We start from the raw sequence: 17,007 nt of genomic DNA on the forward strand, positions 1-17,007 counted from the left end.
ACTCTCGAAAAAACCTGTTTTAATCCACCTAGAGGTGCAATTGTGCCTTTCTCATTTCTCCAAACTATGATTTAATAGCTGATTCGTACAATATAACATTATGGAAATGTCTTTCATTCTTATTACACTTGGTAAGTATATATAAGAGCACCTTTTTGCATTCATCGCGGTATCGGTTTGAATCGGAGTTTTCTATGTGATCACACTCCAGTCGGAAGTCGGATGGAGATCTAATTTAATATCAGTTTCCGGGGACGCAACACCTTTCATTTGAGACTAAGTTGATCAAATCGTTCTAGCCATTTTCGAGAAACCAATATAACCGTTATTCTGAATTTGGATGCTTTCCGATCTGTCGATGGTGGCCAGTGTGGCCAAAGAGACTTTAAATGACTGTTGGTGACCTAGATCTACAAATTCAATAGTTGTGTTTACATTTTGGAAAAAAATTCACCTTTTTACATTCATCGCAGAATTCGTTAGAATCGGGATTTTCTGCGTGATCGTACGTATCACCGTATCAACCAGAACTCGGATCCACATAAAATTCAACAGCAGCTGATGGACCTTTCATTTAAAATCAAGTTTGTTAAAATCGGTTCAGAAAATTCCGAGAAACCGATGTGGACAAATCAACAAATTTTGTTTTGTAACCATACTCTTCAACTCGTAATCCGGAACAAGATGTCGGTTGAAAATGAAATTCAATAGCAACCTATGGGAATATTATACCTTTCATTTGAATCTTAGTTTGTAAAAATCGGTTCAGCCATCTCCGAGAAACCGATGTGGACATTTTGTTAACAAATCCGCACATACACACACATACATACATACATACATACATACATACATACATACATACATACATACATACATACATACATACATACATACATACATACATACATACATACATACACACATACATACACACATACATACACACAGATATTTTACGATCTCGGCGAACTGAGTCGAATGTTATATGAGACTCGGCCCTCCGGGCCTCGGTTAGAAAGTCGGTTTTTGGAGCAATTGCATAACCTTTCTATATGAGAAAGGCAAAAGAATAATATTTAATTAGCTTAATCAGCATGAGTTCAATGTTATCTTCATGTGATTATATTTTGAAATGTTGGTGGAATGGGTTTGAAAGTGGAGGGAATGGGGGGGTTAGTAAAGTGGGAGTGGAGGATGCGTCAGAAAACCTTCATCTTATTTCGGTATACGGGGTGGATGAAGGAAATGCGGTCGTGAGGGTGGTCCAAGGGGAGGGGAGTGATGAAGGAGGGAGGTGTAAGGGCAAGGCGGGGGGAGGGGCGGCGACGCAATACTCAACTGCATATTTTGCCCTCCATTTGAGATTTGGTTTGAGAAAATCGGTTCAGTCATCACCGAAGAACTGATGTGACTTTAATTGTGGAATATGCACGGAATTCCGGACTTCCGGAATCGTCGATAGTGGACAATATATTCAAAGAATGTTTGATTGGCGATCAGTGATCTCGATCTGCGATTAGAAGTAATTTGGTGACCATTTCAATAGTTTTTAGAATCTGAGGTATTACGATTGTACCGATTTATATGGGAAATTCCAGTGTATCCTTACTTCCACCCCTGTAACTCCGGAAGCAAGAGTCAGAACCGAATGAAATTCAGCTACAGTCAATGGTATTACTATATCTTTCATTTGAAATCAAGTTTGTAAAAATCGGTAGAGAATTCGTTTGGGAATGGGTGTGATATTAGCTTAGGAACTTGGCGGGTTCCCCGGGGGCGTCATGAACCGTCATAGGTGGCCAATGTGGTCAAAGCTGCTTTGATTGATCATTAGTGATCCAGACCCGCAAACTAGAGTAATGTTACATCAATTTTAATATGTTTTACATCATTTGAACATCATGGTGGTACCAGTTTATATGGGAATTTGCTGTGTGACCGCACTCTTCAACCCGTAACTCCGGAACCGGAAGTCGGATCAACTAAAAATTCAATAGCAGCTTATGGGAGCGTTATACCTTTCAGATGAAACTAAGTTTGCGAAAATCGGTTCAGCCATCTCTGAGAAAATTGTGTGAGTTTAAATGACACACACACATACACACACACACACATACACACACACAAACATTTGCCGATCTCGACGAACTGAATCGAATGGTGTATGGCACTCGGCCCTCCGGGCCTCGGTTAAAAAGTCGATTTTTACAGTGATTGCATAGCCTTTCTTTATATGAGAAAGGCAAAAACATATTTGAACACAGTGCTTTGTGTACGATAAATCATTCACAAAATAAGTATAAAATTTATTGAGTTTATATCAACGTTGTTTTAAGGCCATTTAAAAATATCAAAGTATTTTCAAAAATTACTCGATTCATTTTTATTGGTTATAAATTTTCTTAATATTGTCTTATTTGACTGTGGACATAATATTTATGCTTTTGTCTGCATAAAAATTTCATGAAATACATTAAGTTTCATTTCATTTCAAAGCAATCGCTAGCATTATTGCAACAATCTTTGTTGTTATTATGATTATTGGCACATCATTCGGAACAAATGAACATGTTGCCTATAAGCTCCACCTCTTGCGCTTTTTTAATTGCATAACAGTTGAATAACGCTTGCTGCATGAATATTTTCACAAATCAATGTTTGACGTTGGTGTTGTAAAAACAGCTTATCAGCATACTGTGTTGCTTGGAATCAATTCGTGCCGTTTTAAAACCCCTGAATATTTTTTAAAACTGCCTCTAGCATACTAGTCCATAATTCTCAAGCCTTATGCATCCCTGTCATGATTGTCTTTTTCAGCGGCGTTCAATTCACTACACTGTTCTAACATAAAACCAGTTTGAGCAATAAGCTCCTAATCTGATTTTTCTCATCTGTTGCTCATTGGCACTCCACATCGAAGCAGTTTCCTCGTGTGTCATCCGATAGTTATGTGACTGCTGAACTGGTCGCCCTATGAACGTGCTGCTACGTTGCGATCAGGTGATCTCTTATTGGTCATTCCTCAAAACTTTTTGTCCTAAAGCCGAAGTTATATATCTCAGGCTTTCCATGATCCATCCATCATGATGCATTGCTTTTTCAGTAGGTCACACTCAAAAAAATATAACAAATTAACATTAAAACTATAAAATGATTAAAACCGTTTTGGAACATGCATCCCAAAAATCTATTTTCATATTTCTCATTCGTGTAATGAAGAGTTCTTGCACAGTTTTTTTGTATTTTAACGATATTAAATTAGCTGAACATTACTTAGAAGGGCAAGTTATGAAAATTTAGAGGATTTAAAATATACAGATCGGAAAACTAGAAGTGATAGGGTCATTAGGAATAGGCTTAAAATCTTCTGGACAAATCTTTTATCTTCTGTTGGTAGGAGTCGAGCTTAGGCACAGTTACTACGAATTGGTCAAATCTACCAACATGTCTCACGACAACAGCAGAGTTGTCCCTCTTTACCATGAGAACCGACAGATTTCCTATCTGTATATTCCAAATCCTTTCATAACTAGAATTTTTATAACTTTTGCTACATAGTAATAGCTAATTTAATGTCGTTTAAAGGAAAAAATAAAAGTAGAATACGTTGTTATCCAAACAAATAACATCTATATTATTGCAAAAGTTCACCTATTATTATATTACTGTTAAGTTTTAGAAGAAAGTTGAATGTTTCTCTTGTTATCGCTCTCCACTAATACCTCCTGGAATCGCTATATATGCCTTTGTAATAAAAAGTTTAAATTTTTAGTTAATGCAAAAAATGAAATTGATCACGAGCACTCTTATATTTTTAAGTCGCTTCTTCTCAGCAAACTTATTTTGTTATCAATAGAGATTCCTGATTTCAACAAACTTGCGCCAACTGTTGATTTTAACGAGGCGTTCTAAGATTACAAGGCTTGCTTGAACAAAATGAGTTATGCAGTAAGCTTCACATGTTTCTCGTATGTCTTCAACAATATAATCATACTTATAAAAGTTTTTAAAATTTCCAGAACATTAGGGGGGGGGGCTATAGACCCCCCCCCCCCCCTTGCGCACGCCAATGCGTGCAGTCAACGGTGAGTCGTGTGATTGAACGTTGCCACCTAACTATGAGCATCGAACGGAAGGAGACATGTGGTCAGAAAGGATGTTCTATTAGTGATCAGGGTCACAAGCCTGTAGTGAAAGCGTTTAAGCGGAATCCCAATGCTTCAGTCAGGGATGTGACCAAGAAGTTGAATCTGCTCAAGTCTTTCGTTCGGAGAGGCAAAGACCGGGAGGGACTGCATACTTGCAAAGTTCAGAAGGCTTCAGATCGTGAAGAACGGCAACACACGGTGGGAAAGTCGAGGGGCCCGCAAACTGTACACCCAGATGCTGACGAAGCCTCATTGCTTCATAATGGATGATGAGACTTACGTCAAGGTGGACTTCCGGCAGCTTCCGTGGCTAGTGTTCTTCACCTCCCAGCACAAGTTTGATGGTCTGGTGGAAGTAAGGAAGTAAAAGCTTTCAAAGTTTGCCAATAAATACATGATTTGGCAAACGATCCGCTCATGTGGCAAATGGAGTGCCCCGTTCATGACTACCTGGACTGTAAACAGGGAGATCTACCTCAAGGAGTGTCTATAGAAGAGTCTGCTGCCTCCGATGAAGCAACACGAGGGCCCTACGATCTACTGGCCGGATCTAACTTCGTAGCCACTACAGATATACCTCGATAGTACGTACACCTACCAACAACATGATGTTTTCGTTTGATTTTGTAAACTTCAACAAAATGCGGACAAATTTTTTATGGAAGTTTTTGCGAGGTTCAAGTAATTTCTGCATGCGTTGGAGAGGTTATGTCAAGGGTTCTGTGCTACTCAGAGTAGTTCTGCAAACTCCAACAAAGTATTACAAAGTTTAAGTAAGCCATAAATGCATCGTAAAAATCTATCTAGTACGGAAAGAAACAAGCTTTAACCCATTCATGCCCATGTTGTTTGTACCCAACAACGTTTTTATACAGCTATAACTTTTGATTGAGGCAATATTTTCTCACAAAAACAAGTAACGCTAATAAACGTGACTATTGCCTTTCATTTGAGTATTATCAGTTACAAGGATCAGCGCTAGAACTGAAGTTATTGCAATTAGTCTGATTGGATTCCGATGAAGCAGTGCTGCCAGAGACAGTTTACGTTGACGACGGAAATTGAATTTTTCATATATCTTCGTTATTTTGCAATATTATTGAAAACTGATAAAACTTATCAATTTAGACTATCTTTGGCTACGTTTTCCAGGCAATTGAACTGTTGTAAATATTCTAGGAGAAGTGCAATGAGCATTGGAATGTAAAAATTAAGCAGCTTCTAGCACTGCGAGAAAAGCACCTATCTTCATGAAAAAAGGCTTTTCGTATTTCTTGAGTCCACCGTTTTCAAGGAAAAATAGTTCTGAAACCCTACTTGAACTAGAAAAAAGTTGAACATGAAAGGGTTAAGTACGTCCTACAAGTCTTGAAAGTCTTATAAATTTCTGGGACTTGCTAACTTACAGGAGGATCCTTAGAACTTCAGACAATTTGTACGAAATTCTGATCATTAACAGTTTTTTTGTCAAATTTCAGAGAATCTCAATGAACTTTTAGGATATCACTTCGAAGGTTGTATACAATTTAGGAAATTACTTCAAAGTTCAGATGTAACCCGTCAGGGTAACACTTTAGCACTGGGTGGAAATATATCTAATTTTGGGTATTATGTGTTTACTTAAAAGTATGCTCACGGCTGTTCGGTACCGTTCACATTTAGTTGTAAATTTTTGTTAATTTTCAGGTTTGTGAACGGTTATGTGCGTGCAGATAGGTGTAGATTTTTTTTGTATAATTGTAACCAAGTAACATAGGGTTTAGGTAGGTCACCGCTCCACAGTTTTTTTTAAAACGTTGATTTCGTGCTCAGAATTAATAGCGTCTAAACCGTTTATTTTAGAACTATAGTTCGTTCGGAGAAGTTGTTGCCCTTATGATTGCGCATCTACAGAAGTATATGATTTAGTGATTAATTCACCTATAAGTGATATACGAAATTTATTTTCTGAACAAATTGAGAAAGAGACTTTATGTCTTCGGCAAAGTTGTAGAAAATGTAACTACAATAGAAACTGCTGAAGACGCGATATATGTAGCTTTAATAGTTTGCAAGCTCTGGAGCATATTATATGGACGACCCCTTAAAGATATTTTTTTCATTTTAACTTTTTTAGATATTCTCCCACCTTCTTGGAATCTTCTACAAAAATTGCGGTATCGAAACACATATTTTTGCGAACATAGTTACTTCCTATCTGTTGAATTTAAAAACTACAAGGGGCAGCCCTATGGGGTTGCACGAACTGTAGACGTAGGACTATACTATTTAATGTAAAATATTTATTTTCTTAGTACATTTATGGTAATAATAAATCAAATATATTTCTTACGTATGGTTTAATCACAACCAATCAACATCGAGTATTTCATATTTAACCAAACCTTCTTGGTTATCAGGTCATTTCATTTGTAGTAGGTGATCGAATTCGATTGAACTTATTTAAGAAGATCTGAAGACAGAAAACTGTGACCGAACTAATATCTGGAACTAAATCTTTATAGCATAAGATTAGCTTGTAAAAACTTTTCGATTGTGTGTGGTAAAAAACCCGGATCAGTGAAGAAAAATCAAATTTTAGACAATCACATTTCATGTATAGACCAGAATGCTTGGTATAGTTATATTTTGCCATTATTGTAACTTTCCTAAAGTACGCATACAAATATAGCGAATGCAGTGGTCTTAATCATATATCGAAACTATAAATATACAAGAATCGAAAACAATTCTACATATGGACAAGATGCGTTTTTGCAACGGTTTTTCAAGTGGCAATGTATTTATTCATAAATAGGCTTTGTAGTATGTACCTATTAGTACAATCAAAATACTATAGGCTGAGTGGAAATGAATCACGTGAAGGGGAAATGAATCAATGAATTGATCGAACGTAAATAATAAACTTTCGTTGTGCAATTTAGTAACAAATTAGATCTAACTACCTACACATTCGACTCAAACGTTAAACCCAAGCGCACAAAGCAAAATGAATCAACGCTGATGATAATGGGTAGAGCGAAAGAGACTACTAATACCACGACACTATGTTAACCGTGTTTGCAAATGTGTTTGTGTACGAATAATTATACATAAAAGTGTGCTGGAAACGAGCACAACACAAAAGATAGCATAGTGTTTGAACGGCGAGCACAGTCGCATTCACTGGGTAGCGTACCCCCACAAGCAGTGTAACGGACTTCTAACTCAGCTACACTGGCTGTAAAAACACACAGCGCAGTGATCTGCTTCGCCCGCCGCTCAACAGACAACTGAGCTGCACTGGCGAAATCCGTCCGTTTAAATAGTCGATGATGACGTCATTCATAGAAGCGTAGCGCGCTAGGTACACAAATCTGTCGTGCTGGACTAGGGAAGCGCTATCTTCTGTGTGTAAATGCGCGATATTTTGACTAGGTTGTTCATTATTTAAATTTTTAATGCCAGGATATCAAAAATCTTTGGGTTTATCTTTTGGAATCTATTCTTAGAACTATTTCGGGGCGATATGCGCAAAAAAATTGAAAATTTATCGTGAGATGGCTGAATTATATGCGTTTAAAATTGGACAACTTTTCGTTACATACCATTTTTGTAGAATTTGCAACGTGCACCCTATATCGAAAACAAAGACGTAGTCCTACGTCAAAAGATTTTCCAAATTTTGCGATATTTTTGGGGTAACTTCCACCTTAAATAACTCGTTAAGGAGCAAAAAGGAGCAAACAACGTCACAACATTCTGAAAATACTAGCTTTTTACTTTCATATAGTGGTCCGATTGTTAGTCGACGCGATTCTCCCCGAGTGTTATGTTCAAAACAATACTCCATCGCAGTGGTTTAAAAATGAAATATTCAAGCGCACTGCGATAAGCAGCTTCATCTTTTCATGGCAAATTGTTTAAAACATATTCATTGATAAAATACTATGTTTTAAAAAAGAAATGTTACATTTGCTACAACTTTGCCGAAGACACTAAGTCTCTGTCTTAATTAGTTCAGAAAATAAATTTCGCTTATAGGTGAATTAATCGCTAAATGATATACTCCTGTAGATGTACAATCATGAGGGCAACAACTTTTCCGAACAAACTATACTTCTAAAGTTAACGGTTAATTTTGAGCACGAAAACGACGTTTTAAAACACTGTGCGCTCTCTTCTTGCAAAAAAACATGAGTGCACTGGTAATACTGCTTATCGATGACAGCTATGCGAAGGGTCGGTATCGGGTTTATTTTGGTAGGGTGAGGAAGGCGGCCATCGAGTTAAGACCGTCAGAAAATGACGAACCACGGCATCAAAAAGACGTCCAGATAAGTTTTGTTTATTTTACGGAACAGTTTCCCGCCACTAGAATTCAGTGTGCGCGTGTGACGGTGACGCGCTCTCGCTTCCCCCGCTAAATAATAAGGAGCAAACACCGGCCGTTCTCACTGTGGAGGATCAGTCGAACGAGCCTTTCTCTCCTCCACAGTTAATCGCCAAGGAGAACGAAGCAGAGCGAACAAAGGTTCCTCCTGGGAAGATTACTGCGGTGACTTCCGGGATCGTTTACGGCGAGTAGACGATCCGGCGATTCGTCGCCAACGTCGCTAGGGAGGTTCCAACAAAGGAGCCAAGCTCACCTCCCTAGCTAAGCTCCAAGGACCGCTGCCGGAGCAGCCAACGACAATTCTGGAGAACTCGGCCGTTGTAGTCCCGGCCGGTCGGACGAAACTCGTTCTCTTCTCGCCACCAGTAGCAGATTGACAAGCAAGAAGAGTTGGAGGAAATAAGAGTCTATAAATTTAGATTTTTTTGTTGTGTCCGAAATTCTTGTAGAGGTACCTAGGCCGCTCGTATAAGAAGGGTCCGCCGGGTAATCAGAACCCGAGTAGAGGGCAAACCCCTACTTACACAGAGAATTTTTATGTACTCAAACAATTTCCATAAACGGGCAGTGTTCACGATGCTCACGCTTATTTTACTAAACTCGGGGTAATTCTGCGAACTTCAAGAAATCCTACAACCTTGAGTGAAATGAATAGAATTTCTGGTTCACGAAGCTTCAAGAATATTTGAAGGATTTCTGGAAAATCTTTCAAACGTCAAACTAGTTTTGATAATTCTTTCAAAATTCATAGAAATTACTACGAACCTCAAGTAAATTTCCTGAAACTCACAATTAACTTCATTGAAGTATTTCGAAAAAAAATACAATTAGAAAAGACTGACCAAAAACTTCTGCATGCTTCATGTACGGCATGTTCTACAAGTATCAGAGAAGTATTACTAGCTTCAAGGTAAGTGAATTTTTCCGAACATCAAACAAGTTTTTAGCAACTTTTTTGTCCGTGGTCCACTAGGAGGTTGATAACAGTCTATTATCTTTCTCCGGACAAAACCAGCCTAGAAGCCGTGTGGCATCCGGCGGGTTGAAGTATCTCAACCATGAATTGATCCACTGGGTTCCTGTTCCCATGTTGTAAGAGGCGACTGAAAACAGGAGTCCTCAAGTCAAGGTGTTTCTCTAAAATATGTCAGTCGCGCACGGAGTATCGTAGGTCTTACCCTTGCTGTTTCACGCAAATCTCTGACACAATGGACGTTTGTTTCTTCGCAAATCGGGGGATTCAAATGATGGTCATGTCCCTAATACCCATTTCGGTATTCACTTTAGGCGGTTATAAGCCGGCGTGCTTGGTATCTTCTAGTTGCTGTATAACAAGTGCTGATGATGAAAGGTGTAGTGCTGTGATCGAGTATGGTTAGAGTAGCACAAAATAAGCTTTAGCATAAACGTACAGCAACTATGAATCTATCCCGCCTTGTGCACGAAGGAAAATCTTCCATAGCTTTGGTTCAAGAACCGTATTTCCATAAACTTCAGTGTTGGAAAGCTACTTAACTCCGTCTTCGTAGCTTTGAACAAGAATGGCATGACAAATCCACGTGAAATGCCTCGTGCATGTATACTTGCGAACAGTGCTATTGACGCATGTCTTACATATCCGACCTCACAACTCGCGATATTTGTGCTGTCACGGTAAATATGACTGTTGACAACATAAACAAGAAATACGTCTATTGTTCGGCATATTTGCCGCATAATGAACCGTCACCTTCTGATGATTTCAAAAGGTTTGTATCATATGGTGACAGAAATGGGTTTCCCCTCATAATCGACAGTGATGCAAATGCTCACAACTTCATTTGGGGCAGCTCAGATATCAACTTGAGAGACACCGAAATAATGAAATACTTAAGTAGTATAAATCTGCACATTCTTAATGCAGCAAACGGCCCAACAATTTCACGAGATGGCAGAGAAGAGGTGTTAGATGTAATCCTCTGCTCAGACGGTATTACGCATAAGTTGGCAAACTGACTCGTACCAAACGAGCTCGAACCGTCGTTATCTAATTATAAGTACATCGTCTTTGATCATTTAAACGTCTCACTAGATATCGTCACTTATCGTAATCCCAAATCTACGAACTGGGACCTCTACGGAGAGGGCTTGGCGACTAGATTTCATGGGTATCTTCCAACGATTCAATCTCCAAGTGACTTGGATGAGGTCGTTATACTTGTGGTTATTAGAGTCAGGGAAGGGAAGGTGGATAAAGATGACAGGGGGAGAAAATTATAAAATTTCAGTTTCAGGCATCGGGAGATCAACGGCATAGATTACAGACTCGGGTAGCCTTCATCAGGAAGAATCATGTACTGGGATGCGGGGTGGTCCTCCTCCAGACGGCAGAGGTTTCGATTTTATAATACGGCTCAGATGTGGATTGACAACACTTCGAGTTGCGCGTGTGATGATTGTACTGTAGATCCCGTGTTTGTTGGCTCATTCGACAGAGATGTTTTGTGTCGCCTTGGAGTCGCATCAAACCTTCGTGAGTGTATGGTACAGGTGGAAGAGAGCGTTTTTGAGAATGATAAGAAATAAGAGGGGGCAGTTAAATTTGTACATTAATGGTTTTAAGGAAGGTGTAAATGCGGGACATATAGAGGAGATCGCGACTTGCCAGCACATCTCGAACCGGGACGATGGTTGCTCTTCCTCAGGCTGCAGGGTATCCATTAGCCGAGACTAGGAAGAACTGTACTCGGTGCACGCCCAGACAATGTGCTCGATGTCGTGATAGCCGTTGCCACAAGCGCTGATACCACTATCCACGAGCCCAATACGCCGGAGATGTGCATCCAGCGTGTAATGGTTCGCCATGAGTCGGGACATCACACGAATGAAGTTACCTTGGGGACTATCGAATGTAGCCACCTTCCTAGCTCCCCATTGCTCCACAAGTTTTGCCAATTTTCGAGGGTTCACTGATGAGTAATACTGAAAAATTCGCTGAAGCAAATTGTTCTTTCATAAACGTCACCTGCTAGGGCACCCACCTTAGCTAAGGAGTCTGCCTTCTGATTGCCCGGAATGGAGCAATGAGAAGGGACCCACACCAAGATAATCTGGAAAGAATTGTCAGATAAAGCACTCAGTAGCTTCCCCAAAAAATACGAGGAGTGCTTTCCATGTTTCATTGAGCGAATAGCGTCAATGGAACTGAGGCTATCCGAAACGATGAAGTAATTATCTGCGGGTAATGTGTCATTGACCCCAAGGGTATACTGAATAGCAGCTAGTTCTGCGGCGTAAACTGAAGCGGGGTCACTGAGTTTGTAGGTGGCGAGTGTACTTTTGATTGAAAATACCGAAGCCAGTGGACCCTTCGTGGTTTGATCCGTCAGTATAAAACATCTTTGAGCACTCGACTCCTCGGAATTTATAATAAAAATTGTTTGGAACCACTTGTGGGCGTATGTGGACCGGATCTCGTGTTTCATGGATGTGCCGAAGAAAACAGTAGATTCAGAAGTATTTATGAAATGCACACGGTTGGGATTGTAAGAAGAAGGATTAATATTCTGCGCCATGTAGTCAAAGTACAGGGACATAAAACGGGTCTGAGAATTGAGCTCCACAAGCCTTTCGAAATTTTCAATCACCACCTGGTTCAAGATATCGCATCGAATAAGCAATCGATATGAGAGTTCCCAAAATCGATTTTTCAGCGGGAGAACGTCCGGCAGGACTTCGAGACTCATCGTATGGGTCGACCGCATGCAATCTAAGTCGATACGCAAACAACGATACTAAATTCTTTCGAGTTTGATGAAATGTATGTTCGCAGCGGAACGAAAGCAGGAGCATTCGTATTCAATTACCGACAGTATCGTTGTTTGATACAACCTAATTAGGTCTTCTGGGCGGGCACCCCACCATGTTCTGGTTATTGTACGAAGAAAGTTGATCCTTTGTTGGCATTTCTGTTCCAGATGTGGTATCCCCAAGTACCTTTCGAGTCGAACCAGAGCCCTAGATATTTTACTGTGAAGACCTGATCGATAGTTTGACCCAATAATAGAAGCTGTAATTGTGCTGATTCACGTTTACTAGAAAATACAACTAGCTCAGTTTTCTTCGTAGAGAATTCGATACCCAGCTTAATAGCCCAAGCAGACAATTTGTTCAAGGTATTCTGTAACGGTTCTTGTAGATCGACAGCTTTGGGTCCCGTTACAGAAACCATGCCATCGTCTGCAAGTTGCCTTAACGTGCAGGAATTTTCAAGACATTCATCAATGTCGTTGACGTAGAAATTGTATAACAGAGGGCTTGGACATGAGCCCTGGGGAAGGCCCATGTAACTAAATCGTGATGTCGATAAGTCACCATGCGAATGCATGCACATGCATGCTTTTCCGACAACAAGTTTAGTAAAAAGTTGTTTAAAGTCGCTGAAAGACCATGCTGGTGCAGCTTCTCTGAAAGAATGTTGATCGAAACTGAATCAAAAGCCCCCTCAATATCTAGGAACACTGATGCCATCTGCGCTTTGCTAGCATAGGCCATTTGAATTTCACTTGAGAGCAACGCATGACAATCGTTCGTCCCTTTGCCTTTGCGAAAGCCAAACTGTGTATCTGCCAAATTGTGTATCTGACAGTAAGCCATTTGCTTCGACCCAATTGTTGAGGCGGAATAGGATCATTTTCTCGAACAACTTCCGGATACAGGACAGTATTGCGATCGTACGATACGAATGGTGGTCGGAGGTTTTCCTGGTTTTTGGATGGCGATGACCTTCACTTATCTCCAATCGTGTGGGACAATGTTAGCCTCAAGAAACTCAATAATTAAGTTCAACAAGCGTCTCTTGGCAGAGTCTGGCAGATTCTTCAACAAGTTGAATTTGATTCTGTCTGGCCCTGGAGCTTTATTGTTACACGGCAAGAGAGAACTCCACCATCGAAAAAGGTGTTTCGCTCGCGTTCTCGTGAAGGTACGCGGCACGGTAGATCTTCTGCACCGTGGCGAAACCCGGACAAACCTTTTTGGCGAAATCGAATATCCAACGGTTTGAAAATTCCACGCTCTCATTAGTAATGTTTCGGTTTCGCATACGTCGGGTTGTTCCCCAAAGAGTGCTCATCGATGTTTCTCTCGTTAATCTAACGTCGCGTACTGTCGAAAACTAGCGGGTAACCCGTCGTTCCGGAAGGTCTTATACGCGGCAGCCTTCTCCGCGTACATGTCTTAGCATACTTTATCCCACCAGGGAATGGTAGAACGTTTTAGTATGTTCGCGCCGGGTACTGGCTTAGTCTGAGCTTGATTCGCGCTATCGAGAATCAAGCCAGCCAAAAAGCTGTAGTCTTCCTCCGGAGGAAGTTCTTGAGTAGATTCGATGTTGTCGGATATCGCGGCAGCATAGCTCTTCCAATCGATATTTAGTGTGAGGTCATACGAAATATTGATTGTTTCTAATGGCCTTTAGCCTTTATTGATTGAGACTGCGATCGCTACCGTGGGGATCAGGGATTACTTTCCATGCGCAATCTAACTGTAGCGAGGTCGAGCAAAGGGATAAATCTAGAGCGCTTGGACGCGCTGGTGGGGAGGGATCCGTGTCATTTCACCCGTGTTTAGAATTGTCATATTGAAGTTGTCGCAAATATAGTAAATTGAAGAAGAACGGTTATCATCATAAAGGCAACCCCATTCCGATACGCGAAAGTTAAAGTCTCCTAGAACTAGTCGCGGTGCAGGCAGGGATTCTATGATGTCATGTAGCCGGCGATACCCAATCGCGGTGTTGGGGGAAGATATATAGAAGCTATGTAAAGATCTTTGCCTTTGGTTGTTACTTGGAAAGCGACAACTTCAATACCTGTTATCGAGGGAAGGTTAACTCTGTAGAAGGAATAGCACTTTTTGATCCCCAAAAGCACTCCTCCATAGGGGGTGTCTCGATCCAGGCGAATAATATTAAAATCGTGGAAGTTGAGATCTATATCTGAAGTTAACCGAGTTTCACATGAAGCGAATGCATCGCATCTTAAGCTATTTATTAAAAAAAATTGAATTGAAAGAATCTATTTTTGGGATGATACTTCTGCAATTCCACTGTAGAACAGTGATCAAATCTGTGACCTCGTTCGATGAGTTAGCCATCGAAGGATACAATCACTGAAAGAAGGGTCCATTTAGCAGTCAACTGCTTCAAAAATGTTCTTACTGTAGGGAGAAAAGCTAACATAAGACTTTTAATTGGATCAGTTATATTGAAAGTTTTTATTATCCAGTCCACAATGTCCGAGAGTTTGATAATTCCAGTGCCGCGATTATTCTCGAACTGCAACAGAGAAACACTTGGGATTTTTGATGTTCCGGGAAGTGCTGGGAACTCCTTCTCTGAGCTTAATCCTCCGAGACCAGTAGCTAGTTGCTTCGGCTTAGTTGCAACAGTTCCAAGAGATGTCACTTTCGGAGCCCCATCCAGAGATACCTTCTGGTCTTTACAAGGAACTTTAGGAGAGGAAATGTTCCTCATCTTCCTATAACTTCTAGGCACCCTAGTAGATGTTCCCTCTAGTGGGTCATCAGCCTCGCCCTCGTCAGGAGGCAAGTGAGCATAGATGTTTGTTGAGGTTGGTGTTGTAGCTTTCTTTAGCATTTCTGCGAAAGAACGTTCGGATCGTCCCGCAAGGGAACGTTTTAGTTTATCCCCGCGTAGTTTGTACGCGGGACATACCGAGATATCACGCAGAATCTCTGCACAGTAAGGACACTGCTCAGCATTTTTACTGCACGAATCAACCACATGATTCTCACCGCATTTTCCACAGCGGGCCTTATTGCTACAATGGGCGGCTGTGTGACCCACCCAGTTAAGTTCAGCCCGAAATGAACCGGAATTCTGGCTGGTTTCAGCTCGTATTCCGGCTCCAGTGACACAACCGATTCTAGTTAGAATCGGTTGTGTCACTGGAGCCCGTGGACGAACTGGAACCAGCCAGAATTCCAGTTCATTTCCGGCTGAACTTTACTGGGCAATTGTTTACACTTTGTGCAATTCATGACCCGCGGTACAAACAGACGCACAGGCAGACGAACCTTGTGCAGGAGGATAAGAGTTTGATTGGGGGGTACGCTTTTGAACCATCCCCCCTAAGAAAAAAGTCCAATACCTCGAGAACCAGAGAAGATGACCTTGAACGCGGATTAGCACTATTCTTTTACCTTACACTGACGGACTGGAAAAAAAACAATTGCTTCTCGATAGACCGTTTGTAAATGAATGACAGACTTTACTAGTTTTGCTAAGTATTCCGAAAATAGTATTGACGTAAACTCAGCCATTTCAACGTAAGCAACCAATCACCGTTTGAAACACCATATTTTCCAAAAATTGCCGAATTACTTCGATTATATACGAGATCAGCCAATGTTTTAATATAGAACGTTGTCCATTTTTAGAATTCAAACCTTTTTACGGAACATACCACACTTGTCACGGTGATATTTAAAAAGTTATTTTATTGATTTGGCTTTAAAAAGGTGGTCCACAAACAACAAGCTATAAAGTTGAAGATACTAAAGATGAAAACTTTGTGTCTTTAGCAAAGTTGTAGGCAAAAGCTCGCTCTACAACTTTGCTGAAGACATAATTTTAATCTATGTACTTGAAAGAGAGTTTACAAATATATCTCAATTATAGAGAGATTAATCATTAAAATCACAACACCACATTAAAGGGTTTGTAATGTCCACAAATTCTTCCGAAGATGTCATTGACCTAAATTTAACGATACAGGCATAATTAATAGATCACACGACTTTGGCAAAAAAAAAACACTGTGCTGTCATTTCGTTCATTCTACATTAGACTGGTTCAATTTTTGACATTTAGCTCCACCAGGCTCTACTGATTCCTCTTATGGCCCTTAGTCATTGTGCAAATTTTTGTACCGATCGGTTGTGTCTACGGACCATCCAAAATTTCTAAGTTTATATGGAAATTAGTATGGAAATCGGTTAAAGTTGAAAATAAATTCTTAAAAAATCACCTCATCAATCAATTCATGAGAACACTACATATTTCTAAAGGTATTCTTCAACTGAACACATTCGTTGAACATTGTAAGTTTGTGAAAATTCGCTGAGAAAAGTTATTAACTAAAGAAGCAGCATGACTTCAAAACAAGTGGATTTTATTATTAATAATAGCAACCCTGTTTTAATAGCTCCATCGTTATATAAGTGTAAACTAGGCTTACCACCAACCGCTCCCGTATGGCAGATGCAGGAGGGCCATAAAAGGAATCAGTAGAGCCTGGTGGAGCTAAAAGTGAAAAAAGTCTATTCTACTTAGTGTGCACATTTTCATTCCTAAGTTTATAAAATAATAAATGAATAATAGGTACGATATATCGTTTTATAAGATTTCCAATTAACAATCCAGAAGAAGTTCATATTCCACAACAATTTTGTGAATCCAATCGATTGGGCTATTTATGG

This window comes from Topomyia yanbarensis, chromosome 2 (assembly GCF_030247195.1).
Source record: "Topomyia yanbarensis strain Yona2022 chromosome 2, ASM3024719v1, whole genome shotgun sequence".
NCBI classification, from domain to species: Eukaryota; Metazoa; Arthropoda; class Insecta; order Diptera; family Culicidae; genus Topomyia; species Topomyia yanbarensis.